General features: G+C 39.5%; 2 long non-coding RNA genes and 1 pseudogene across 2 annotated transcripts in view; 2 read left to right on the top strand and 1 right to left on the bottom strand.

Annotated features, from left to right (window-relative positions):
• The window catches only part of LOC139437408 (uncharacterized), a 57,653-nt gene extending 37,013 nt beyond the window's left edge, over positions 1 to 20,640 (top strand). The window contains exons 2-3 of the long non-coding RNA XR_011647186.1: positions 18,280 to 18,402; positions 20,558 to 20,640. This is a non-coding gene — a long non-coding RNA (uncharacterized lncRNA). The remainder of the gene's footprint in view (positions 1 to 18,279; positions 18,403 to 20,557) is intronic.
• LOC139437432 (septin-14-like) overlaps positions 1 to 27,054 on the bottom strand; it is a 158,944-nt pseudogene that overhangs the window by 92,100 nt on the left and 39,790 nt on the right.
• On the top strand, positions 20,653 to 25,412 carry LOC131275492 (uncharacterized). Its single transcript, XR_009182956.1, has 4 exons — positions 20,653 to 20,668; positions 24,196 to 24,276; positions 24,443 to 24,521; positions 25,366 to 25,412. It is a non-coding gene; the product is annotated as an uncharacterized lncRNA (long non-coding RNA).

Raw genomic sequence — 27,054 nt, 5'->3', positions numbered from 1 at the left:
TTTGTCAGTGAAGCCTTGAAACTCACCCTCAGGTTTGAAGGACGGTTTTACCAGACACTGCATTCTCAGCTCTCAGTTTGTCTCTTCCAGTGTTTTAAGCATATCATACCACTTCCTTCTTGCCCCCATGGTTTCTGATAAGACATCAGTACTTAGTCTTATTGAGGTCCTGTTGTATGTGATGCTTTGCTTTTCTCTTTCTGCTTTCAGAATCTTCTCTTTATCTCTGATATTTCTCATTCTGAACTGTAATTGTCTTAGAATAGGTCTATTCAGATTTATTCTGTTTGGAGTGCGTTGTCCTTCTTAGATATTGATATTTGTGCTTTTCATAAGTATTGGGAAGGTTTTGTTCATTATTTCCTCAGTTCTACCCTTTTCCACTCTCTTCTCCTTCTGGGACACTGACAATGTGTATGTTTGTGCCTTCTGCTGTGTCATTCAATTCCCTGAGTTGCTGTTCCATTTCTTCCATTCTTTTCTCGTTCTATTGACCTGTCTTTTCAAGTACAGATGTTCTATACTCAGCATCACTATTTCTTCTTTGAGCAATTCAAATCTGCCCTTATGTGCCACTAATTTATTTTCAAGGTCATCCATTGTGTCTTTCATTCCCATGAGTTCTGCTACTTTGTAGGTTTTTAAATTGTTCTTTATGCTCACCAAGTTTATTTTCAATATCCTTTAACTCAGTCATATTTTCCTTCAATTCTTGGAATTGATTTAAGAGATTTGTGGTTATGATTCATTAGTGGTCTTAAATCCTATATCTCATCAGGATATTTTGTTTATTGCTTTAGCTGGACCATCTCTTCCTGTTTCCTAATATGGCTTAGAATTTTTTGCTGATGTCTAGGCATCTTAATATGTTGGTGAATTTACTTTGGTCAATTTCTCTGTTACCAATTTTCTGGATTTTTCCTTCACTTCTTTTCTTTGATTTTTGGTTCCACTTATTCTAACTCTCCCAAGTTGCCCAATTTACACTAACAAAACCATGCCACAGACTCACTAATGGGGCAATTTTCTCCGAGGGGTGGGGCTAAAGAGAGATTGAATCACAGTTTTTTTCTTTGCAAGTCCCTGTCTGCCCAATAGGTGGCACTCATCATAGAACCTTTCCATGGATGTGTTTCTTTCACCTCTGCTTTCCTTTGTTTCTGGTCTGGACAGAGCTGAGATTCAAAACAGGCTGTGCTGGCTGAATTCACTGAAGAGAAGCCTTCTGACTCACCTTCCCTTTTCTCTTACAACAAGTGACAGGAAGGAAGACATCTGTTCCCCTCTCAGTCAGCTGCTATGGCCAGGGGTTTTATTCAGGCTTAATTTTCAGGGCTGGTGATGGGAACCCTTCCTGACTGCTGCAGTGGTGTAGTAACTCATATTTTTTGTCTCAGTTTCTTTAACTCTCTGTCCCTCACCCTCCTGAGAGTTTTGAAGCACTCTCCTGTTCTGCTGAGCCCCAAACAATGTCCCTTGGCCAGCTTTTGGCCCTGTCTCCATTTGTTCTGTGAGAGAGCTGTTCCCTGCCTGCCTACTGTATCACCATCTTCCTGGAACCTCTCATTTCAGTCTATGATAGCATCCTTCAAAGCACAAATGTTAATTTGGTGAAGTCCAATTTATCTTGTTTGTTCTTTTGTTGTTTATGCTGTTTGTGTCATCTCTAGGAATATAGTGCCAAAACAAAGATTATTAATCCAAGCTCCTATGTGTTTTCTTAGGAGACTTATAGTTTTAGCTACTATATTTAGATCTTTACTCCTTTACGAATTAATTTTTGTGTGTGGTCTGGTGTAAGGGTCCAATTGATTCATCCACAAGTGGCTGTCTGGTTGTCCCAGAACCATTTATTGAAGAGGCTGTTTTTCCCCATTGAATGGTCTTGGCACCTGTGATAGTTTGAATTTTGTGAATCCCAAAAAAGAAAGATTAAGATTTTGAACTAATCAATTCCTGTGGGTATGTTACCCTTAGACTCACTAAATTCAGTTGAAGGAACTTTGATTAGATTACTTGATAAAATTGCTTTGGTCCTTTTGATTGGACTACTTCAGTACCTCAAGTTGAGTGTCCACCCTCTTGCCCAATCTGATATAAATGGAGACACAGGGAGACAGTCACATAGAGGAAAAGGAAGGTGCCATATTTGATCCTGTAATGTGAAAGAATTGACTCCAGTTTGGCCCAAGGCTGAACTGCATGGAAAGAAGCCCCCTAGAGGCTCAAAATGCTGAGGCCCAGGGAGAAATGGGTCATATGCATGATAGCTTGAAGCTGAATTCAGGAAGAAAGCAGAGCAGCTGAAACTCATAGAGGAGGCCTGGAAAGAGACACCCCTATGACTGGTTGTGTCATGCTGAGCTCTGGGTGACAGTAGATTCTGGAAGGGAAGGCAGAGACCTTGGCATAGATTGGTGGCCATCTTGTTTCACCATTTGGCCAGACAACAAGATCAACAGTAGCTGAGTTTGGTGAGAAAGTGCCTCTGATGCTGCCTCAATTTGGACATTTCATGGCCTCAGAACTGTAAGCCTTTACCCCAAATAAATCCCCATTATAAAAACCTAAACATTTCTGGTAATCTGCATCAGCAGCCCTTTGGCAAACTAAAACAGCACCTTTTTAATTCCAGTGGGTCTATTCCATTGATCAACATGTCAAATGTTATGCTAGTTCATACTGTCTTAAGTACTGTTACGTTTTCAAATCAGGAAGTGTGAGTCTTCCAACTTTCTTCTACCTTCTCAAGGTTGTTTGCCCTACTTTGGGATCCTTGACTTTCCATAAGAATTTTAGGATCAGTTTGTCATTTTCTGAATATAATTTAGTTGCAATTTTGGCAGGGATTTCATTGAATATGTAGATCAATTTGGGGAGTATTTCCATCTTACCAATATTTAGTTTTTCAATCCATGAACATGGTATTTTTTTTTCATTTATTTAGATCTTCTTTGAATTCTTTCACCAATAGTTTGTAGTTCTCAGAGTATATGTTTTGTACTTTTTTGTTAAACATATTCCTAGTTTAAAATTTTTTTGATATTATAAATAGAATTATTTTCTTAATTTCATTTTTTAATTGTTCATTGCAAGTATAGAGAAATAAAATTGATTTTTATATAAATAAAATTGATTTTTGTATAAATTTTTGTATCCTGCAACCTTGTAGAACTCTTTTATTAGTTTGTTTTATCATGAATTCCTCAAGATTTTGTATACAAGATAATGTCGTTTGTGAATAGAGAGAGTTTTATTTCTTCTTTTCATTTGGATGTCTATTTCTTTTTCTTTTGTAATTTCACTGGCTAGACATCCATTACAATGTTATACTGAAGTGGTGAGAATGGGCATCCTTGACTTTTCCCTGATCTTAAGGGAAAGCACACAATCTCTCATTATTAGCTATGATGTTATCTGTGAATTTTTATTTTTAATAGATTTCCTTCAACAGGTTGTGAAAGTGTCTTTCTATTCCTGGTTTGTTGAGTGACTTTATCATGAAACAGTGTGGAATTTTGTCAGATCATTTACTGCGTGTATTGAGATAACTGCTTTCTTGTTTTCATTTTAAATCTGTTGTTATCATGAAATAAATTGATTTTCAGATGTTAAAACTTGTATTTGTCCAGAATCTCACAGGAATCTTACTTAGTCGTGGCATATAACTCATTTTAGATGTTGCTTATTTGGTATGCTAGTAGTTTTTTAAAAAATATTTTAGTTTATACTTTTAAGAGATATTGGTTTGCAGTTTTTTGTTTTGTAATATTTTGTCCTGTTTTGTCTATTTGTCAGGGTCATGTTAGCCTCATATATTGAGTTGGGAAGTGTTCCCTCCCCTTTCATTTCTTTGGAAAATTTTATATAATATTGATATTAATTCTTCTTTACAGATTTTCTAGGATTCACCAGTCAAGGCTTTGTGTGTGAGCTTTCCCTTGTGGGTACTTTTTAAAAAGTTGAGGCGAAATTCACAAACATAAAATTAACCATTTTAAAGTGAACAATTCAGAGACATATAGTACATTCCCAGTGTTGTGCAACCACCACCTCTACCTAGTTCCAAAACACTTTCCTTTGTGGATACTTTTTGAATTACAATTTCAATGGCTTTACTTCTTGTAAGTCCAGTTAAGCTATTTCTACTTTTTCTTGAGTCAGTTTCAGTTATTTGTCTTTTTCTAGTGATGGGTCACTTCACCTGTCACCTAATTTAATGGTATACTACTTTTCATAAAGTTTTTTTTAATTCTTTTTTACCCTGTAAGATTGGGAGTAATGTCCTGTCTTATTTTTTCTTTTTTAGTTAATTTTTTATTTTAAAGAGGACTTAGTTTACTTAAATGATACATCAAAAATACAGGGAAGTCCAACATCCACCACCCTCTCCCCCTCCCACACTTTCCCCCATTAAAAACATCTTTCATTACCGTGGTACATTTGTTACAACTGATGATTTCAGTTATTTGTGTCTTTTCTTTTTCTTTTGATTAATTTAGCCAAAGGTTTGTCAATTTTATTGAACTTTTCCAAGAACCAACATTCATCTTAGTTGATTTTCTCTATTGTTTTTTCTTTTCTATTTCTTTAGTTTCTCCTCTAATTTAAGTATTTCTTCTCTTCAGCTTGTTTTAAGTTCAGTTTGCATTTCTTTCTCCACTTTCTTAATGTGCATGGTTAGATTATTGAGTTGCTATCTTTTTTCTTTTTTTAATATTGGCAGGTGTATCCTATAAGTTTCATCTAAGTCTTGGGTTGATGCATCTGATAAGTTTTGGTGTGTTGTAACTTCATTTTTGTTCATCTGAATTATTTTCTGATTTTTCTTGTGATATCTTTTTTGACTCATTGATTATTTCAGTGCGTGTAGTTTAATTGCCACATACATGTGCATTGCCCAAATTTCTTTCTGTTATTGATATCTAATTGCATTATATTTTGGTCAGAGAACATTTTATATGATTTCGGTTCCATTAAATATGTTGAGGGTTTTTTTTTCTGGCATGGGATATGGTCTATCTTTGAGAATTTTCCATGTGGACTTGAGAAGAATGTTTATTCTGCTGTTATTGAATGGGTGCTGTACAGATTTTTGATAGGTCTAGTTAGTTTATTGTACTGTTCCAAAGATTTCTCTGTCCTTGTGATCTTCACCCCATTTGCTCTAGCCACTATTCAAAATAGGGTATTCTAGTTTCCAACCACTATAGCTCAATTATTTATTTTGTCCTTCATTTCCCCCATATTTCATTACTTTTGTGCTCTCATTTTTCTGATTTCTTTTATTTTGTTGTTTAGGGTTCATTCATCTATTCTTTCCTGTTTTACCCTGTATAGCTGGAAGCTGCATGATACATTTGCAGTCTTTCTTAACCAATATGTTAATTTAAAGGATATAACATAGTTCCTATGCACTATTTTCACTGTACCACAGATTTTTAAAAATTTATTTCTCTCCCCTTCCCCGCCTACGCCCGTCCCATTGTCTGCTCTCTGTGTCCATTCACTGTGTGTTCTTCTGTGACCACTTCTATCCTTATCAGCTGCACCAGGAATCTGTATTTCTTTTTGTTGTGTCGTCTTGCTGCGTCAGCTCTCCATGTGTGCGGTGCCATTCCTGGGCAGGCTGCACTTTCTTTCACGCTGGACAGCTCTCCTTGCTGGTGGGGCTCCCTACGCGGGGGACACCCCTGCATGGCACGGCACTCCATGGGCGCATCAGCACTGAGCATGGGCCAGCTCCACACAGGTCAAGGAGGCAGGGGGTCTGAACTGTGGACCTCCCATGTGGTAGGAGGACGTCCCATCCATTGGGCCAAGTCCGCTTCCTGTATCACAGATATTTTGATACACATATGCAGTATTTTCATTATCTTTCTGGTCAAAATGTATTCTTTGTTCTATTGTGGTTTCTTTTTGACTCTTGCTTTATTTAAAAGTATAGTTTGTGACATCCAGGAAGATGGCAGATGAGAAAGACAAGGGACTATCATCTCTCCCAGAAAAATAGCAAGAAGACAGGCAGAAATGACCTGGAAAAAAAAACTTCTAGGGAAGCAGATTTGGCTCAACTGATAGAGCATCCGCCTACCATATGGGAGGCCCAGGGTTCAAACCCAGGGCCTCCTGACCCATGTGGTGAGCTGGCCCTTGCACAGGGCTGATGCACACAAGGAGTGCTGTGCCACGCAGGGTTGTCCCCTGCATAGAGGAGCCCCACACGCAAGGAGTGTGTGCCACAAGGAGAGACACCCCAGGTGAAAAGTGTAACCTGTCCAGGAGTGGCACCACACACACAGAGAGCTGATGGAGCATGATGACACAAGAAAAGGAGACACTAATTCCCAGTGCCACTGAGAAGAATGCAAGGCAACACGGAAGAACACAACAAATGGACACAGTCAGGAGACAGGTGGAGGGGAGAGAAATAAATAAAAAATAAATCTTTTTAAAAAAAGAAAAAAATCTTCTAGGGTAATTATATCGGGGAAAGGCTGGAGACCACCCTACAGGGAGCGAAGCAAAGAATTGCAATGATAAAACTGTGAGTGACATTCCACAGCTGCAACTGGCAGCATCCTCCCCCACCCTACAGACACTTTGAATTCTCAGGCCTCATGCCCAGTAACGACAGACAAAGGGGCCCCAAAAGATTCACCTCCCCAGGAAAGGGGAGACAAATGGACACAGTGTAAGGCTGACTCAGCTTTTGACATACAAACTTGTGCTCCTGTGTCCCACGAGCCTTCCACGCTGGATGGGCTGGGCCATTTTTGTCTTGGGAACTTGTAAGAGATTACAGAGACTGGACCCTCTCCATCTTCCTCTGAACTGACTGGAACTGGTTGTTGAGGACAGAGAGGGGCATGGAATTATTTCCTATCAGGGAAAAAGGAGGCGGCTGCCAGCAAAGGTTGGAAACCTGACTCTGAGAAAGTCTGAATTACAAGGGTGTTAGCCTTCAGGCAGGATCCTCTATCAAACTGATCCTGTCTGTGTTGTAGCAAACACACTCCATCCAGGCACTGTACTGAGAGGGCTACCAAAGATCGCCATATCCTGGTGGACCAAGGAACTGCATGTGAGGAAATCAAAGCTAAATAAGAAGCTTTTTTGGGACTTTACAGCCTCCCTTGCCAAGGCCCAGGAAAGTGGGTCTGCAGCCCACTACTGGGTCCAGGGCCACATCTGAGCTGCTAACAGATGCAATCCTAAGACCCAGAACAGACTGAACCAAGAATCAAAGAACAGGACACACACATAGCCTCCTGCCACTAAATCCCTATGAAAGACAGAAAGTGTGCACCTGAGTAAACTCACCATCCTAATCAGATCCCTAGACATCAGCAAAAAATTCCAGTTCATACTAAGAAAATGGAAGGCATGGCTAAGCAAAAGATATATATATAAAAGATATATATCAAAGTCCAGAAGAGACACAGGATTTGAGACAATAAATAATGAGATGCACAGAAATGTTCAATACCAACAACTTTAATCTAGAAAAAGAACAGCAAACCAAGAACCAAAAACAATACAGAATAGCAACAAAACCAAAAGCTGGTTTTTTGAGAATATCAATAAAATTTACACACCCCTTGCTAGACTAACAAAGAAAAAACAAGGGAAGACGCAAATAAATAAAATCAGAAATGAAAGGGGAGAGGCTATGACTGACCACAGAAATTAAAGTGTACTTTTCAGTTTCCAAACATTTGGAGCCTTTCTAGTTATATTTTATCACTGATTTCTAGCCAATTGTGTCATGATCAAAGAACATGTGTCCTGTGCTTTTGCTACTCAGAAATTTATAGATACTTGTTTTATGGCCAAGTTATGTTCAATTTTTGTAAATACACCATGTGTGCTGAAAACAATGTAGCTTCTACAGTGGGTCAATGTACTATCCACAGGTGCCTATAAAGCTAGATTTGTTTGTTGTTCAGATCTTCTAAGTCGTTACTGAATTCTAATCTGCTTATTAAAGCAACTACTGAGAGGTGATATGAAAATCTTCCACTTTGCTGGATGGATTTGTCTGTGTCTTCTTGTAGTTTTGCCATGTTTTGCTTTATGGGTTTGTGGCCACAAGTTTACATTGTGATTTTTTTTTTCGGTGAACTGAACCTCTTATCTTTCTGTGAAAACCCTCCTTATGTTTACTAATGCTTTTCCCATAAATATCTTTAAGTGATACTACCACAACCAGAGCAGCTTTCTTTTGATTGGTATTTTAGTTACTTAGTGATTGATTTTAAAAATTTCCATATCCTTAAGCTATGGATATATCTCTTGTAAAGTGCGTACATTTGTGTTTTTGTTCCTTGGTGGGTTTGGTGTACTCTGACAGTCTTCAGCATTTAATAAGAACTTTGATCATTTTAACTCAATGTTATCCTCTTATATTTGAATTTACCTTCACCATTTTGTAATGTGCTTTCTATTTGCCCAGACATTTCTATGCTATTTTCCCTCTTTTTTTCTTCCTATTACTATATAGATGATATCCTGTCCTCACTGTCCCACGATCAAGAGCCATATGAAAATAGTTTGTTATTAATGATACTAAGTTTATTTGCTTACAATGATACTAAGTTTGATTATTTGCTTACAATGGTCTCCACTATCCATATCCTTTGTCCAACCTTCTTTCCCCAATGACATTTTTTAATTGTTTAAAGATTATTTATTTATTTATTCCCACCCCACCCCCATCGTTTTATACTCACTGTCTTCATGTCTTCATTTTTTTTTTTGGAGTCATGAGAACCTAAACCTTCAACCATCCATGTGGGAAGGATGCACCCAATCACTTGAGCCACCTCCATTCCCTGCTTTTTGTGTCTTTCATTGTGTATCTTATGTGATAGTCTTGTTCCGTCAGCCTTTCACTGCAGCCTCTCGTGTCAGCTCGCTGACTTGCTCATCTTCTTTAGGAGTCACTGGACACTGAACCCAGGACCTCCCATTTGGAAGGTAGGTGCCCAAGGGTTTGAGCCATATCTCCTTCCCCCCAATGAGTTTAGCAAGCATCGATGATTTGGGGCTCAAATCATTATTCCATTGATCATCAGAAGATGGTAATTTACTATTTCCATTATTCCTTGTACCTTCATTTCTTGGTAATCTCCTGTACAGAAGAGATTTCTCCTCTTCCAACCTCCTATTTAAACATTTAAGAGTATGGGTGGCTTGTGGATACTACCTTTTGCTGTTTTCAATGTGTTATAAAGCATCGTTGCCATGATTCACTTTAATGCTCAGGTTGTCCTGATTGGATCAGTGGCAGCCCCTTCAAGGTCGTTCCTGCCCCTTCCTCCCACTCTATTTTAATAACTTTATTTCAAATTCATAAAGTAAAATAACAGAAAAGGCAGCTCAACTAGTTATGGGAGCATAACTCCTAAAACGTTCTCTCTAGGCACTTTAATCTCATGAAATTCCAAATACCAACTTACCTGTTCTTCTAGTGTCCAAAAAGATACACAGATAAACACAGATTACTTAAATGACATAGTCAACGCCTCCTTATTGAGAAACATGAAGAGAAATAAAAATGCTTAATCATTTTCATATCTCACAACACCAAAGTGTTTGGTTGAGCTTTGAAGTTGACTGGTAACCTCAGCAGATGCCGCAGTGAGAAGCTACTGGTCCTGGGTGCCTGTGAAGTGCTCTGTAGCTAGCCTACCCTGGGTTGACTGTGCTGATGTTTCTTATACCCTAAGCCCCCAGCCTTAGAGCAAAGAGTGACCTTGAAAACGTGGGTTGAGAACAAGGGAGTTCCGTAGAGGAGGGAGGGACCCAAAAAGCCAGGAGTCGGGTGGGGCGTCGGGGAAGACAGGAAGAGCTGGGTGGGGAAGGACCAGAATTCAGAGGGTCCGCCAAGGCTCCAGAGAGGAGCTGTCCTTGGGATGGAGCAAGGTGAGGCTCAGGGGCGGGGGCGGGGCATGTGTAATAAGAGTGTGGGCGCGTGAAGGTTCCAAGGGAGGTGATTGGACGAGGGAGAGGGTTTAAAAAGCCCCGTTGCCAAGGGAGCGGTCAAACAGGAGAAGACTCGGAGGACGTGGAGCTCTCGTCCTCCTCCTGCTCCTGCTAGTCCCTTTTCCACTCCTTGTGTCCTGCTAACTTGGTATTAATTACCCTGTTGACCTGCTAATCTACTGACTAGTGTCTTAACCCTCCTACAAACCCTCTCCAGTGTATCCACCTGTTTCCGCCAGATTCCCACCCCCATTCTCTCCCACCCAGATTCCCACCCCCTATTCTGCCCCACCCTCATCCCCTTCCCACCTCGCCCCCTCCCCTCCCCGCCCCCCTCCTCTATCCCGCCTCCGCTTCTGGTCCAGCGTCCCTGGAGCTGCTGACATGGAGGCGCTGGAGCAGCTCTTCTGGATCCTCCTGCTCTGCTTGTCCTGGCAGGTGCCTGGTCACCCACCCGCCAGTGTGAGCAAACATTGCGCAAGCCTAAATTCCTTCCTGGTTATTGGGCGGTTAAAATACTGTGGTTTAGGATTTCGGTGTTCCTAGAGGTCTTTGGGCTCCAGCTCTTCTCTCGCAGACCCAGGACTTCAACGCAGGTTTCTTAACCAGACTGAACTGCTGCCCACGTCGAGTTCTGGGTCTGCGGCCTTGCTTGTTCCAGGCACGGGAAAGGCTGAAATGTTGGAAACGTTGAACAGCTAAGCTCTAGCTTTTTAAAGTAAGGCCCTCTTGGAGAGTAGATGTAGATCAAGTGGATGAGCATCTGCTTCTCATGTAACAGGTCCCAGGTTGCATCACGGGTACCTCCTCAAAATAAAATGAAAACACCAATTCACACTGAGGGACGGATTTAGCTCAGTGGATGTGCGCCTGCTTACCCTGTACAAGGTCCTGACTTCAATCCCTAGGACCTCCTTTATATATAGCTCCGATGTTAGCCTTTTTGCTCCTGGAAGTTCTGTTTAAGATCCTGCTTTAGGCTGTGCAAGTTTAGAGTTCATCCTGTGTGTACTTGGCTTTTTTTCTAGAACTACATTATTCCCGAAAGTCCAACAACCCTGGGAAGGCATTAATGATTGTCTGTCAAAAAAACAAAATGTGTCTGCACACCGTGTTTTCCTGTTTTTCCATGGCTTTTTAGCAACTTCTGGGTCATTCCTTTCCTTCAGCTCCTTCAGATGACCTTTGCTTCTGGAGTTTTCCCACAGGAGGTCAGTGCCAGCTGGTTTGATAGGAGCCCTGAGAAGTCGATCAGATGTGGAAATCAGTGGCTATGGCCTGCTTGGAAGTTTACAAGGAGAGGAGGGGAGCTTGGCAAGGAACATGACCAGGAAGGGACTGAGTTAACATCCTTCCAGCATGATATGTGTCACAGGCAGACTGTGGATTATCCACAGGTCCTTCTTTGATGTCCTTAGGTGTGTCCAAACATGGAGAAATACCCGGTTCCAACTCTAACAATTCACTTTTAAAAACCTGCAAACTCTCCCCACCCCTCCCCCACCAAAAATAAGTAAACAATGAGATTTGAAGAAATCCCACTAAGGGAAATAGATTTTTTTTTTTTTTTTTTTTTTTTTTTTTGCTTAGTATATCCCAGATTCCCAGGCAGGGACCTAGAAAAATTCAATGTACATTCAAACATAGGAGCAGAATCCTGGTCACTTCATTCAATACAAAGAAGAATCCGTTCGGTTTCTGTGAAGACTAACAAAGAAAAGTATTTATTATTTGTAAATAACCTTTACTCTTGGAACAATTAGAGGGGTGGAGTCCTTTGCTGCGTTTTTCACACAGGATAAGCTCTCTCTCTCCTGACCTCAACTTTGAGCATTTGGATAAATTGACGTCTTGTATCCCACCGCCACCGTCCCTTAAGGCCCTGTCCACCACTGGAAATCCTAGAGTTTCAGGTCAACTCTTACTCTCTGTACTTTTACAAAGTGCATCCTCCAGGCCCAGCCAGAGGGAATCTCTGTTTGAGAATGTTTCCAAGGTGCTTTGTTGGCATTGTCTTCTCTGCCTTGCTCTGTTGTTCATTTGTTTGCCTGGCTTTGTCTCCCTTAGAAAGGCTAAGGCTCTGTCAGACTCTTGTCCATCCTTCTACTTTCCAGGATTATTTCCATACAGGGGAGTGACTCTTATTTACGTGTTTCCTGAGAATTACTTATAGAGAATTTGTTCTATTGAAGCAATATGCTACTTGATTTTCCTAATCAAGTTAATGATTCCTTGGGAGAGGTGAGTTACAGAGGTTAAAATCAAGCATCAGAAAGACGGGTGGTTAGACATAAAGATAATTCCCATTCCCATGGTCTCAGGGAAAAAGTTCAAACAAAAGCAAATGTCCTTCTTGACTTCATATATCTCTGATTTCTTTGCTGCATTCATTCAGATTTTCCTTAGAATGAAAAGGTGGTTTTTCCCTCAACCTCCTCTATCATTTCAAGCCTTCCATGTAGGAAACTTAAAATCAGCTCTTCTTAGCTCTCAAAATGATTGTTATTGTGTCTTCATTTGCACTCTGCAGTATTACTTTTTTCATATTTCAGATATTAACCCTCAGAACTGCAGCTTTTAGTGCCCCGTCAATCTTGCTAATGCTCCACTTTGAATACTGGTGTCCAAACAGTTAACAGATATAACTAGTGTCCACGACTGGGGATGCTTTATCAGAATGTGACTAAGATGGCATTTGGCATTTGGCTTTTGTGGGTGTTTGACCCACATGCTTACTGATTGTGCTGAGAGCTATTGTTCCCTTTGTGACAGCGGCTTCTGAAGGTGAAAATGTTAGGTCGTTCAGAGGGACACGTAAAGTGTGTGCCCAACCTGTGAGCTACATTTGCTCCTCTAGACAGAGTTGTTTAACTTTTTAAATTTTTTTCAGGAAGTACTGGGTATCGAAACTGGGACCTTGTACATGGGAAGCAAGTGCTCAACCACTGCGCTCCAACCACTCCCCTCTAGAGGATTTTTTTCCCAATATACTTTTTAATGTTTGAAAGAGAAACTTAGATTACACAAATGTTACATACACAAAATTTAGAGGATTCTCACGTGTCCTGCTCCCTAGCCCTCCCATATTTTCCCACATCAATAACATCCTTCAGTAGTGTGGTACATCTGCCACAATTGATTAACATATCTGGGAGCATTGTCACTAAGTGATGATTATAGTTTACATTGTAGTTTACACTCTCTCCTGCACATTTTCACAAGTTATTACAGATAATCAGTGGCCTATATCTGCCATTGCATTGTCATTTGGGACAATCCCAAGTCCACACCTGTTTTTCCCTCTCCCTCCCCTCAGAACCTCCATTTGCCACTGTCTCCACAACCATCATAAAAGTTCTTCCATTGCTAGGATCACATTGAAAGGTTTTAACTGATGTGAAACCAATGTCTGGTGTGTGGATTACTGTGAATACATTAAAAATTTATTTTCTCCTCAAACACTCGTAAAATATACTTTTTTAAAGAATGATATCCTTACCTTTTGGTGCACCGGTGATACACTCAAGAAATTTAGGGAAACGGACTTTGGCCCAGTGGTTAGGGCGTCCGCCTACCACATGGGAGGTCCGCGGTTCAAACCCCGGGCCTCCTTGACCCGTGTGGAGCTGGCCTATGCGCAGTGCTGATGCGCGCAAGGAGTGCTGCGCCATGCAGGGGTGTGCTGCGCCACGCAAGGGTGTCCCCCGCGGTAGGAGAGCCCCATGCGCAAGGAGTGCGCCCCTTAAGGAGAGCTGCCCAGCGCGAAAGATAGTGCAGCCTGCCGAGGAATGGCGCTGCCCACACTTCCCGTGCCGCTGACGACAACAGAAGCGGACAAAGAAACAAAACGCAGCAAAAAGACACAGAAAACAGACAACCGGGGGAGGGGAGGGGAATTAAATAAATAAAAATAAATCTTAAAAAAAAAAAAAAAAGAAATTTAAAGGTGAATTCTTGCCAGAATTGTGTTTCTAACCAGACTGGATTCTCATAGCTTTTATCTCACAGTGTACCTACAGTCAACCCTTTGCAGATCTTCTGTCTACTTGAAAAGTTTGGCCTTATGTGTCCTATGTGCAGAATGAAGCTGAATGTTGAAAGAAAGCTTCAGTGGTTTCAGCCTAAATATATTCCTTTTTATTTTATTATTTTCTGCCTAACAATATTCTGTACTTGATTTTCATTGCAGTGAAGATCCCAGTGTAATAACAACCGCAGCTATCTAGCTTCTCAATTCTGTCAATATTGACAGCTATTATCTGTCTCCTCACAGCTAAGCATTCTCTCATGGTTATATGTTGTACGCAATTGTAATTGGTCTTTCTCCTTTTGCCTATTCTTTCTACAGGTTGGGTGTACTTTTAGATATTTCTCAACGGATTTGATCAAAGCAGTTTATGAATTTACTAATGAAAAACTAGGATACCTTACTGATGTAAGTTCTGGATATCTCTTTTTTATTCTTAATGATAAACTGGCTTGAAGTTCCTAAGCTGAATATCAATAATTATGGAAAGTCCTTGAATATTTATTTAATCAAGAAAATGAAAAGCTAATAGCTTGTGTATTGCCTTGATTTTCTTACTGTTTTATTGAGCTCTAAAAAATGCACAGCAAACAGCATCTATTTAAAATGTACAGTTGACTGAGTTTTGCTTTAGGTTCAAACCCATGAAAACAACTTAACAATGAAGATAGTGAACATATCCATCACCAGCAAACACTTCCTTGAGCCCCTGTGTAATCACACCCGCCATCCCCACTCCCACCACAAAACTCTTCACCCACTGACCTGCTTCTATCAATATAGATTAGGATTTTTGGGGTAGAATTTTATATAAAAGGAATCATAGAGCATGTACTCTTTTTTCCCTGTTTCTTTCACTAATGCAATTGTGTTTTATTTTGTGCTGACCTCAACATATAAAATAGGTGCCATTTTAACCCCTTTATGAGCACAATTCAGTGTCATTGATCACATTTACAATGTTGTACAACCATCATCATCACCATCCATTATCAAAACTCTTTCACCCAAAACAGAAACTCTTTAACATTTAAGCAATAACTCCCCACTACCTCTCTCCCCTAACCACTAGTAACCTCTAATCTATTTGCAGTCTCTGTGAATTTCCTTGTTCTAGAAAATTTCATATACATGGAATCATACAATATTTGTCCTTTTGTGCCGCTTATTTATTTATTTATTTACTATGCTTTCGATTGAAGTTAATAGATCACAGGGAATGTTACATTAAAAAACAAAAAACATAAGAAGTTCCCATATAACCCACTCCCCACCCCCCACATCATTTTTGTAAATTGTATGTTTTTGAAGATACATACAGCACACAAAAAAAGTTACAATTAAAAATATGAGTGGAATATATTTTTCCAACCTTTCACTTTCAATTTATTGTTATATAAATCACACTCGGAGAACACATTTTGGGGCACTGCCGCACCACATAGACAACAGTCTACCCTGTAGTTTGCACTCTCCCCCAGCACATCCACTGGGCTGTGGCAGGATATATAAATCCAGCATCTGACCCTGAAGTATCACTTAGCAGAGTGGTGACTCCTCCTCTTGGGTTCATTGGTCTTACCCAGGTCACCTAGCAGGGAGGCGAAGATGGTCAACCTCCACACCAGGGAGTCGAGAGTGCCTACAGCTGCAAGCAGAGGAATTGCATCCATCATCCATGTGGAATCTAAGCCCCTCTTGTGCTAGAGGTGGAGGGGACATCACCATCCCAGGGTCCACAGAATGGAGGAATAAAATATGGACTAGAGTAGACTTGCTGATAGTCTACTATAGAACTGTTGTGACGAGTAGTAGAAGCAATTTTAGCATCGATGTGGAGAAAGTGGCCATAGTAGTTGCTGAGGGCAGGGAGAGGGAGGAGATGTGATGCGGGGGCATTTTTGGGGGTTTTGAGTTGTCCTACATGATATTGCAGGGTCAGATGCTGGACTTTCTATATCCTGGTTTACTTAACTTAGCATAATGTTTTCAAGGGTCATGCATGTTGTAGAAGGCCTCACAGTTTTCATTGTTTTTTATGGTTGCAGAATAATCCATTTTATGTATATACTGCATTTTGCTCATCCATTCATTTGTCAGTATATATCTGGGGTATCTCCAATTTTTGGCTATTGTGAATAATGCTGCTTTGAACATCAGTGTATAAATATCGGAGTCCCTGCCTTCAATTCTTTTGGGTATATGCCTATGAATGGAATTTCTGGTTCATATGGTAATTGTGTGTTTAACTTTTTGAGGAAACACCAGACTGTTTCCCACAGCAGTTGCATCATTTATGCTCCCACCAACAATGAATGAAATTTCCAATTTCTCCACATCCTTATCAAGCTTGTGATTTTCTGACTTTATAAGAAAAGTCATTTGAGTGGGTGTGAAATGGTGTCTCATTGTGGTTTTGATTTGACTTTCCCTAATGGCTAATGATGTTGAACATCTTTTTGTGTGCTGATTGACCATTTGTTTGGAGCTGTCTAGTTGGTCACCTTGCACTCAAACTCCTCCATTATGAGTATTAATGAAATTAAGGTCAAATAAATGTAGCCCTGCAATCCTAAATGACCTTCATGTTGTCCAAAGCCACAGCTGGGACTTTTGATGCAAAGCTGAGGTCCACAGTAGCCAAAGAGGGCAGCAGCAGGGCTGGTCAGTTGTCTGGGTTTGGCAGAAAACTCTAGTATCATTGTTTTGAGATTTATCCATCATTTTGTACATATTTATATTGTATGGATATACCATAAACTTATAACATAAACCCAAGAAGCATTCCTTCTGTGGGATTATTCCAGCATTTATTTGAAGTTTGTAATTCTGTGAAAAAGGGTTTTGGAATAAAAATACAATTAGGTTTGTCCTTTAAATTATTCAAACTCTAGCCTATTAGCAGCAGTCATTTTTGGAACTACCACACTTCTTGTTCAAGAGAACGGTCATTTGTATGGCATTCGGTTTTGTGTACCTCTTAATCAACAAGTTCAAATACATAAGGTTGAATATTTAACATTTTTATAATTGCTTAATCACAAATCTGGCTGTCCATCTATCCACCCATCCACCTACCCATCACCCATCAACTTGCCCCCCCTCATTCTCTCCTTCCTTCCCTCCCTTCCTCCCTCTCTCTCTCCCTCACCCCCTCTCTCCCATGCATTCGTCATCTTATATTTGGTACATTTCAAACTAAATTTCAGACATCAGTACAGTTCCCCCTAATTCTATGGCAATCCTTAAATAGAGCTCAATATCCTTTCATGGATTACTTCATGATGAGCCATTTACAGAGAATGAAACATAGGTACACCTCAAGTGCGCATGTACCAGTGTTTGCAAAATGCACATGCCAGTGTAATGCAAACCCCTGTCAAGTCATATTACATTATCATCATCTCAGAAAATGCCACTGTGCCTCTTCCCAGATAATCTTATCTTCACTGCAGGTAAATTTTGCCTGTTAAAAATTTCATGTAAATGGACCAATGTCAAATGTACTTTACTTCTTGCTTCTTCTGCTTGGAATGGTGTTTTTGAGATTAACTCATCAAAATGTGAGCTCACTAAACCATTCCTTTCCATTGTTGAGTCATAATCTGTTGAATGACTATTTCTATGTAAAGTACAGTTTTCAGTGAAACAGTTGGAATTAAGGTATCAACCTTTCACAACAATACAGTTAAATCCTGAGCAGTCTATCTAGAGCACTTATCAAGAGCAGTCTGAACTTACACAGAAGAAATCTTTGTCTTCATTCACATAAGAGTGTAATAGAATGACAATCAAGAATCTTACAGAAATTGCAAATTATTAGTGTCCTCTTAATATCATCACATTGGTTCTATATACTATCTTAAAAGGTGATTACTTCTAAATTGAGTCATCGCTCCATTGTATTTTAAATTGTTTTGTTTTATGCATTGTAAAAATCAACTTATCTCAGAAAAACTTCATTCAGGCAGAACCCACTACAGTGTTACACATTGGATCAGGTAGGGCCTGTAGTAAACTAGAAGCCATTTCCTACCTAAGGACTCCCAAATTTTCAATATTTAACAACACCAAGACCACAAAAAAAAAAAACATGAATCTGCCAACTGCAAGTTTTTCTTAAGTAGCTCCTTCCTTTGAAGAGTTTTTAAAGGGTGTGGTTATCTGTTTGAGGCAGATTTAAAGTGACTATCAATAATTCAATGTATTTGCTGTATTCTATATTTCTTTAAGGCTTCTCACTGTTTCAACTATTATAATTTCAGCTACTTGATATCCTGCCTTACAATTTCCTATGTGGACCTGATTTTTATGGATATGCTGTCAACATTGTGGCCTCCTTAGGAATTATTTCAGTTGCTATTTTCTTCTGGAAATTTATCCTAGCTGTGAGTATATTAAATTAACTTGTAGGCATACTATGAGTTATAAAAAAGTAGCACTTTCATATACATGGTTCTTTTATGTTGTGTTAGATTAATAATGTACATATAAATTAATGCTTGAAATTGAAGCTAACCTTGTAAAATAATTCTTTTAGAAAGAACCCAGGGAAAAAGAGAACTGTATAAGCTCAATGAGAAATCTTCAAAGTATAAATTCTTTATATCAAAAAGTAAACATTGAGTACCAGGCAGGCACTTTCATACACTGTTAGAATAGTGAATTCTTACAACTATCCTCAAAACCAGTTTCATAATAAGTATCTGAAACGCTAAAAATGTTCCTATGTTTTCATTCAGTATAAGTGCATTTCTAGAAATCTAACTTAAAGAACTAGTCAGACATGCATTCTAAGATTTTGACCATGGATATTTAATGGGATAGTCTTTGTTAGACTCCAAACCTGGCAGCAAACTAAAAGCACAATAGTAGGGGACTTGATTAACTCATATATCTATGCATGTAGTCATCTAAAAGGATCTATTTTTGAGCAATGGAAGAAATAAGAAATCCCTTTGCAAAGCAAACATTTGTAGTATTTATTATAGAAACAACAACAGCATAAAGCCTGAGGCCAGAACTAGGACCAACTTAGTTGACATTTAAACATCACCCTTAAGGAATGAAATGACTTCAGACTCCAGATAAAAGTAGGGTCTCCTGTTCATGTTTTCTCATATTCCCTCATCTTTCTAGCACATTTAACTGACAGAGGGGACTTTGGACTTGATTTGTAATTTAGGCTCTTTTTAAAACATTAATGGAATAGAAAGTAAGACCTTAGTACATTTGGCCTTAAAGCCTCAGTTTTAAAACATAATTTGGAAAACATTATTTTGCATAAAATGAGCTTTGCAGGTGACTGCAACTTACCAGTTAAAATGGCCAGATGCTTTGTCTACAAATCTTCCTAAAGTTGGGTGCACTTTCCCTGTTTTCTTTATTGAAATGGTCCTAACATGGTAAATGAATTTTCCTCCTTGCATATAGATTGGAAAATCCTTAGAAATCTAAGTTTCCTTCAGAAGAAGGAAAAGTGCACAATACAAAGGTGAATGGATAGGGAGAAGGGGAAAGCATGTCCTATTTCCCTCCTTGTTTCTCTCCTTTCAAACACCCAACCTCGGTTCCTATTTTCCCAGAAATCAGCTGTCTATCCTGAGCCTGCTGCTCTAGCACAGTTTTTGGCTGTTGAAGCCCTTGTTCTTGCTCTCACCTGCCTGCCCATGTCTCCTCCTGCTCTCCCTTGTCTTCTGCTTAGCATGACATGGGGAGAAAGGAAACTCATTGCCTTCTGAGAGAAGCTGTGATGTTAGAGGTATATACATCACTTTCCCATTGTCTCTGGATGCATTTTCCAAAGACAGCATTATCATAAATGATGTTTGGATGTACAATAATATTCCAATATCTCAGCAAGGTTTTTGGGCTGGGCTCAGCATTTGATGGCCACTTTTAACATTTAAATGTGGAAATATGCTCCCAGTGACCCTTTACAAGGGGTTAAATGGGGTCCAGGCTGAATTTTACGGAGTCATAATTCATTTATCTCTTCAGGGAATGACTAGAGATTTGGAAGCACTTTTGTCCTTTCTGGAAGATGTTGGCCAACATTTCTTTTGTTGTTCATGCATTTTCCCTAGAAGTGTCCTATTCATTTTGCGATTGGATGACCTCTGATTTCAGTGGTCTGGGAAAACCATAGGACCTGGCTTGTTGGAATTCTTTCTCAATTCGAAGTTAGCTAATTCTCACTAAAATTTCTACAATGCTTTCTGGTTAGGGAAAGAGGTATATTTCAGTCCAAAGATTTTACATTTATTTGGTTCCAGCTTTTTTTTAAAACACTTTGTGCTTCTGGACCTCATTATGGCTATTGCAGTTGAGATGTAAATGATTTCTGAAACTGAAGCTTTAAGCATTTTTATTTTAAATTCTCCTACTTTTCCATTATGAGCAATAAGTAGATTCGTGCATGTGTAAGGGATAAGTAAACAGATCTTTAGTTACAAAATAATATATCTGCCTTAGTGCACCAGTCTAAAATTATAAGTAAATGTAATAATTAATTTTTACTGACCTCAATATGGTTTGCCTTAGGATAACATCACAACACTTTCAGGACCTAATAAACTCCTGCATTACGTAAGTCAATCTCTGCATGTTACATCAGAATCTAAGAGACATCAAAATATCAAACATCAGGACTTGGTAAGAGTTTTGCTGCTGTTAATCATAATTTGGCTTTTGAGCCTTTTTGTATACCAGGTCTTTCGAGCCCTATGTTTTTCCATGCTGTTGACAGCAGTATGAGTTGGGGGTCTTGGGAGTCTGGGAAATCGAGGCTTCTTTTGACTCTAGACCTCCCAGTACTACTACCCGAATGGCTTTAATGGCTTTTTATATTTATATTTAAGGGCTTAAGAGGTACGTTTTCCCACAATTCGATGGATAATTTTCACACCAATCAGCATTGCCCTCCCAGAAATGAATCAGAACAAAAAAACTTTAAGTGATAATTCTTGAGATTTCTCCCCAAATGGAATAGTCCTACCCCTCTTAATGAAAAAGAAAGAATTTTTAAGTAAATTTAGCAATGTTTTGAATCACCATTATAAAAATTTCATTTGTGCTATTTCACTTTTAAAAACTTTCCATCTTCTTTGCTTTCCCCTTGTCGTGCATTCATCAAACTATATTGTAAACAGAACGGTTGTGGATGCCATGAAATTTTATGCCTTCAAGTATTTCCTTCATTCTTTACTTCTTTATGTGATTGTTCGACTAGGTACAAAATGGATCAATTCCTTTAACCTGAAATATAAGGGATAGGTTTGAAATATGAGTTGATGTTTCTCCTTTTTAGCCTAAGCCCCAGTGTTTCCTTTGAAATTCTAATACATTTTTCTTCCTACCTTATATGCAAATGACAGACTAAGAAAAATCTAGAGAAAAATTAAAAGATATCATTTTCCCAAATGCCTCAGAATTCACAGGGGCAAAGCTGTCTATATTTATTTCAGAATTTCATTCTATGCTTTAGCTTTTATGAGAAATAAGTGTTTTGTGTCTTAGAATATAAAAACTGTGTGATGGCAGAGCAGATGTAGCTCCGTATTTGAACACCTGGCTCACATATATGAGGTCTCAGGTTCAATCCACAGTACTTCCTTAAAAAACAAAGAGACCAAAAAATCCACACACATACACACACAAAATTATGATATCTTGTTGGAATAAGGCACAATGTTTTTATGTGCTCCTGAGAATTAGTTCTCTAGTAGGAATGTTTTGTTTTGGATTAAAATTAAACATCGTGACTCTTCATGGTAGTGAAGCAAAGATAAACTGTTAAACACTTTGAGATCAAAAAGAAAGGGTTTACCGTAAGATTGAGAAGGAACAGATAAAGAACAGTTAATTCCAGTGATGATGTTAATCAGGGTCCTGAGAAGCATCACATCTTAAATGTCTCTTCTCAAATCTCTTTGGTCAAGAGATGTGAGTGCAAGATTTCGATGCACATTTACAGATTCACAGATTTTGAAATGTGGCCTCAGGATCAAGGCATGTGCAGATTACTTATCTCTTCTGCATTTCTCATGCACAATTTCTTGTAGCCTTCAGGAAGGTGACTCTTTATTCTGTCATATATCAACCAGTTACTAACCTAAGTAGCTCTCAGGAGGTGATGATGGACAGGCTAATTAGGCCAAAGAATCAAGGTTTTGAAGAGCCTCCTTGAGCAGTTACTGCTTCAGTTGACCAGGTGAGGTGTCATCATGTGGAACTCTAGGCCTGGTACAGGTTTTTTCTGGAGACACTGACAGGCTCATCCCTTGACAAGGGAAAGAAATCATGTGATTTTCCTGCTTATTAAACAGTTGCTTGTGTGCAACAGGGTTTTCTGAAGGATGCTCCAAATTGGCCCTGTTTCAACTTGCTAGACAATTGTTGTGGGTTGAATTATGTCTTACAAAATTCTATATGCTGAAGTCGTAATCCCCACTACTTCAGTAGGTAACCTTATTTGGAAATAGAGTAGGTACCAATGGATGTAAACAAGTTAAAATAAAATCATTCCGGAGTAGGTTGGTTCTTAAAACAAGAGGAAGTTCGGATACAGACAGAGTGGAAAACACAATGGGTGTGACTGAGCAGAGAATGACAAGGATTTTCAACAAAACAGCAAAAGTTAAAAGATTCATGGAACGGATTCTTCCCTATAGATTTTGAAAGAAGCCTGGCTTGCTGACATCTTGATTTTGGAATTTCAGCCTCCAGAACTGTGAGACAATAAATTTCTGTTTTTTAAGCCACCAGTTTGTGGAACTTTGCAACAGAAGCCCTAGCAAAATAAGACAACTTTTGGTCCCAGGAAGTGGTGTGCTGCTGTAACAAATACCTACACATGTGGAAGTGACTTTGGAATTGGGGAATGGGTAAAAGCTAGAAGAATTTTGAGACGTTTGATAGAAAAAACCTACATTGCCCGGAAGAGATTGTTGGTAGAAACATGGATGATAAAGATGATTCTGTTGGGGGCTCAGAAAGAAGGGACCTGTAGACAAAGATTATATTGTCTTAGAGAATATGTAGATCATCATGAATGGAACTCTGCTAGGAAGAGGAATATTAATGGTGTTAATGGTAAGAACTTAAAGGAAATGATTGATGTGTTATTGGAAATTGGAGGAAAGGTGATCCTTGCCCTAAAGTGGTAGAGAACGTGAGAGAATTGTGTTCTGATGTTGGATGGAAGGCAGAATTTGTAAGTGATGAGCATAGACATTTACTTAAGGAGATTTCCCAGGCAAGTATGGAAGATGCAGCCTGGTTTCTCCTTGCCACTTATCATAAAATAAGAGTGGAAAGAGATAAATTGAAGAATGACCTGTTAAGCAAAAAGGAACCAACATGTCATTTGGAAAATCCTCAGCCTATCCAGATAGTTTGCTCTGGAAACAGGGTCTAGGATGTGGCTGGACAACCATTTGCTATAAAGATGAGGTGTGTGACTTGCGGATCCAAAAACCATTTGAACAGAAGCCAGGAAGGGAGATGCAATTATCAAAGAAATACATGCAGAGGGTCCTCTCATCTAATGGCTTGGATAACCCAAATTGGACAGAAGACCAACAAGATTTTTGACAACTTTGTATCAGCAGGAAAGCGGGCAGCCATCCTGGACTGAGAGGGACAGAGATGTTGTAGAATGAGGAAAGAATGACTCCAAGGGTCCCAGTTTCCCAAGGTCATACGATGGGTGTCCTTATAAGAAGAGGAAATTTGGACCCAGACAGACAGAGCAGGGGACACCATGTGATGACTAAGGCAGAGAATGCCTTGGAAGCTAGAAGAGGCACAGAACTGGTTTTTCAATATGGATTGGAAGGAACATTGTCCCTGCTGACATCTTGATTTTAGACTTGTAGTCTCCAGTACTGTGAGAGGATTTCTGTTGGTTGAAGCCACGCAGTTTAGGGTACTTTGCAAACTAAGGCAACAGTTATTTCTGGGGCTGCAAATACCATTTCTATCCCCACTCTAGCACTGAGGGTGAGGCACCTGATCTGCTAATTTTTAATCAAGGCTTTAGGCTAGGTTCTAGAGTGCTAAGCTGGGAGTGGGGCATGCCTTCTCCTTCCCTGCTGTAGTCTTATGGTACTAGTGTCTCTTGAGGAAAAAATGCCAATTTATTTAATATGGGTATTTTTTCTTCTCTTCTCTTGCAACAGGAAATCAATGGCTGTTGTAAAGAGCACATGGAGCTCAGTGAAGAAAGCAAATCCTTGGGGAAATCTCAGAAAGATTTAAAGGTAGCTCTGACTCCTGAAGATAATATTGAGGGGGCTCTGACTCCCAAAAATAATATTGAAGTAAGATCATTCTTGTGAACACAGTTTGAAATCTAATTAAAAGTGGGAGACTCTTTCTCATTCTCTCTTGTTCCTTTCTTTGGCTTTAACTAATTGCTTGGTGCAGTTGAACCCGCTACAAGGCAAAGAGGAATCTAAGGCCAAAAAGACAGGAGGAGATACATTAAGAAATAGAACACTGACAGGTAAGATCATTGTCAGGGAGCTTAGACCACTTTGCCTTTAGTCAAGTACTCTCCTGATACTCTTGAACTTGATGTATCTCCTCTTAAGTATTGACATTGTAGAGTCTCATCCTTGGATTTATTTATATGTCTGCCTGTGTCGGTCTGAGGTAGGTGCTGGGCACTAGGGAGCATTGGAGAAGCACAGAACCCTAAACCCTTCCCCCATCCTTATGGAAATTAGATACATGAGGGGAAGTTACAGCAGCATGAGATGGATCTTGCCCCTCTAAGTCTTGCACATTTTCCTGTCAGGTCTCATGCGAGGATGGACTTGCTTCTCAACACATGGAGATGGTCATTTTGTTGGTGCTCATCTCCTCCAAAGTATCTGTGTGGTTTCGAGACCCCCAGGCAGGGTTAGAACACAGAGGTGCTGAGAGTCACCCACTGGGTATTGGCCTTGGAGGTGGGGATAAAGGAACAACAGTGGCCTTCTCTGCTGGTGGTGGACATGTTACTAGAGCTATTCCCCAAGTTGAATATCACTTTCGGTACACTGTGGGTCCACTCCTGGGAGAGTTCAGGGCAGAACAGAGGAGGGAATGTTGGAATCAGCCCTTTTTCCAGACAGAAGCAGATCTTGGTGAGAAGGGAGCCATTCTCGTCCCTCCTGCCCTAGGTCAAAAGAGAGAACTTTTCCTTCTACACACAGTCTTCATTCTTTCTAAATTTTCAATTATATTAAAAGTAAATTACCCTAATGAATCTTGCCTCCTTATTGATGTTGCTTTTTTTTCAATGTTTGAACATAATGAAATAATTGTTCAGTTTCTTGGAAAGTTTAAATTCTTGGTTTTTTTAGGTGATTGCAACAGGAAGGTGGACAATCAAATGCCTCAGATGGTGGATGCCTTGCAGGTATAATTCCTTCTACAAAGTACCCTAACTGCTGCCTGGGAGTTCCTACTATGCCTCACTTGTAACAAAACTTTCTCCCTGTTGTGACTTTTAGGCCCAAAATGCGGTATCAGAAAATGAAGATCTAAACCTGTTACAGGATAGGCTGAGAGCCTTGACGATCAATAAAGATAATGTGGCAGGTAGGTTCCTTTTGAGAAGAAATTCCCATTCAGTGGAAATGATTTTACATTGTGAAGGTAAAGAATGCTTTCAGGATTCTACCTCTGTCCTCAGCCCCCTATCCACATTTGCATGCCCAAGTGAACAAGTTGCAGCTAAAGAATGTTTTGTCCTTTACAGAATGCTTAAAGGAAGTAGAAAATGACTACAATTCATTGCTGTCTTTGAAAGCGTCAATGGAAGAGGAATGCAGATCCGTGACGGTGAAAACAGAGTCTCTCCAGGAAGTCCGTGAGCAGAGAAAGAAGAACATGCAAGAGTAAGAGGGTTATATGTTCATTGTTTCAAATGTTGTAATGAGCAAACCTGAAGACCCATGAACATAATTTTATCTGTTCTCTGTACAATAGCCATAATATGTCTACCATATTTAATCAATGTAGAATTGTGCTTCTTCCATTTTGCCTTGAGTTCCATCACCTTCATTGTTCTTTTACAGGGATTCTGGTCTATAATTGAGGGGGTGGGTGGGAGAGGGGTGCTCCAGGTACCACACCATTTACAGCTACTGAACTGCTTCCATCTTTCTGAATATCCAGTGCTCTATATATTTTGTTTTGGTTTGGTTTGGTGTTTTGTTTTTCACCTTTGCTTTCTCTCTGACCAAGTTACTGGATTTGGATTTCTCTTCCATTTGTTTGACCCTTAAAAATCTTGAGTGACTGGTGTGAGGTGATTTTTTTAGTAAAATAAAATCTTCACAGACTTTAAGGATTTCTTAGCTATCGAAGATGTTTTACATTCTGTACTAAATAGAAAACAAATATTCAGACTACACATTATATAACATGATTGTGGTGAGGAGGGTGGGAGTTGTGTCCCTGACAGATTTGGGTAACTCATTACTCATCTGGAAGTTATATCTCAAATTGGGAATGAGGTAACTTTTGAAATATAAACTTTCCTGGAGCATTTTGTGTTCTTGCTGCATAAAATTCCATTTTTATTTCCTGGAAAATGGGCTTTCTGCAGCTCTTGCTATTTTTCTCTGCTCCTACACATGATGCTTCAGCAGCACAAATTTCCCCGAAAGCATGTCTTGCTGAGAAAATAGCTCATTGTTCAGGCTGCTACTGCCTGATGCTATTAAACATTGGAACTGGACCACTAATTTTTCCCTCCTTCTGTGAAACTGGACCACTAATTTTTCCCTCTTCCTGTGCTCATTGAGCAACCACAAGCTTAATTTTTTCCTAACATTGCAGAGTGGCTCACTAAATGTCTGACCCACTGGAAAGAACCATTTCTCATTTCAGAAGTCATTAAGAAGAGCTTATCTCTTCCACCATTAAGCATTTGATTTACCTAAATGGCAATTGTTTTTCTTCCTGATATGGATTCAGCTTCTCCCACATTCATCTGACACCCCTGTCTGCCTACTGCATTAGCTCAGGCCCCCATCATCTTTCTT

The sequence above is a fragment of the Dasypus novemcinctus genome, chromosome 23 (assembly GCF_030445035.2).
Source record: "Dasypus novemcinctus isolate mDasNov1 chromosome 23, mDasNov1.1.hap2, whole genome shotgun sequence".
NCBI lineage: Eukaryota > Metazoa > Chordata > Mammalia > Cingulata > Dasypodidae > Dasypus > Dasypus novemcinctus.
Note: the sequence above shows the minus strand (reverse complement) of the source record. Positions and strands in the feature narration are given on the sequence as shown.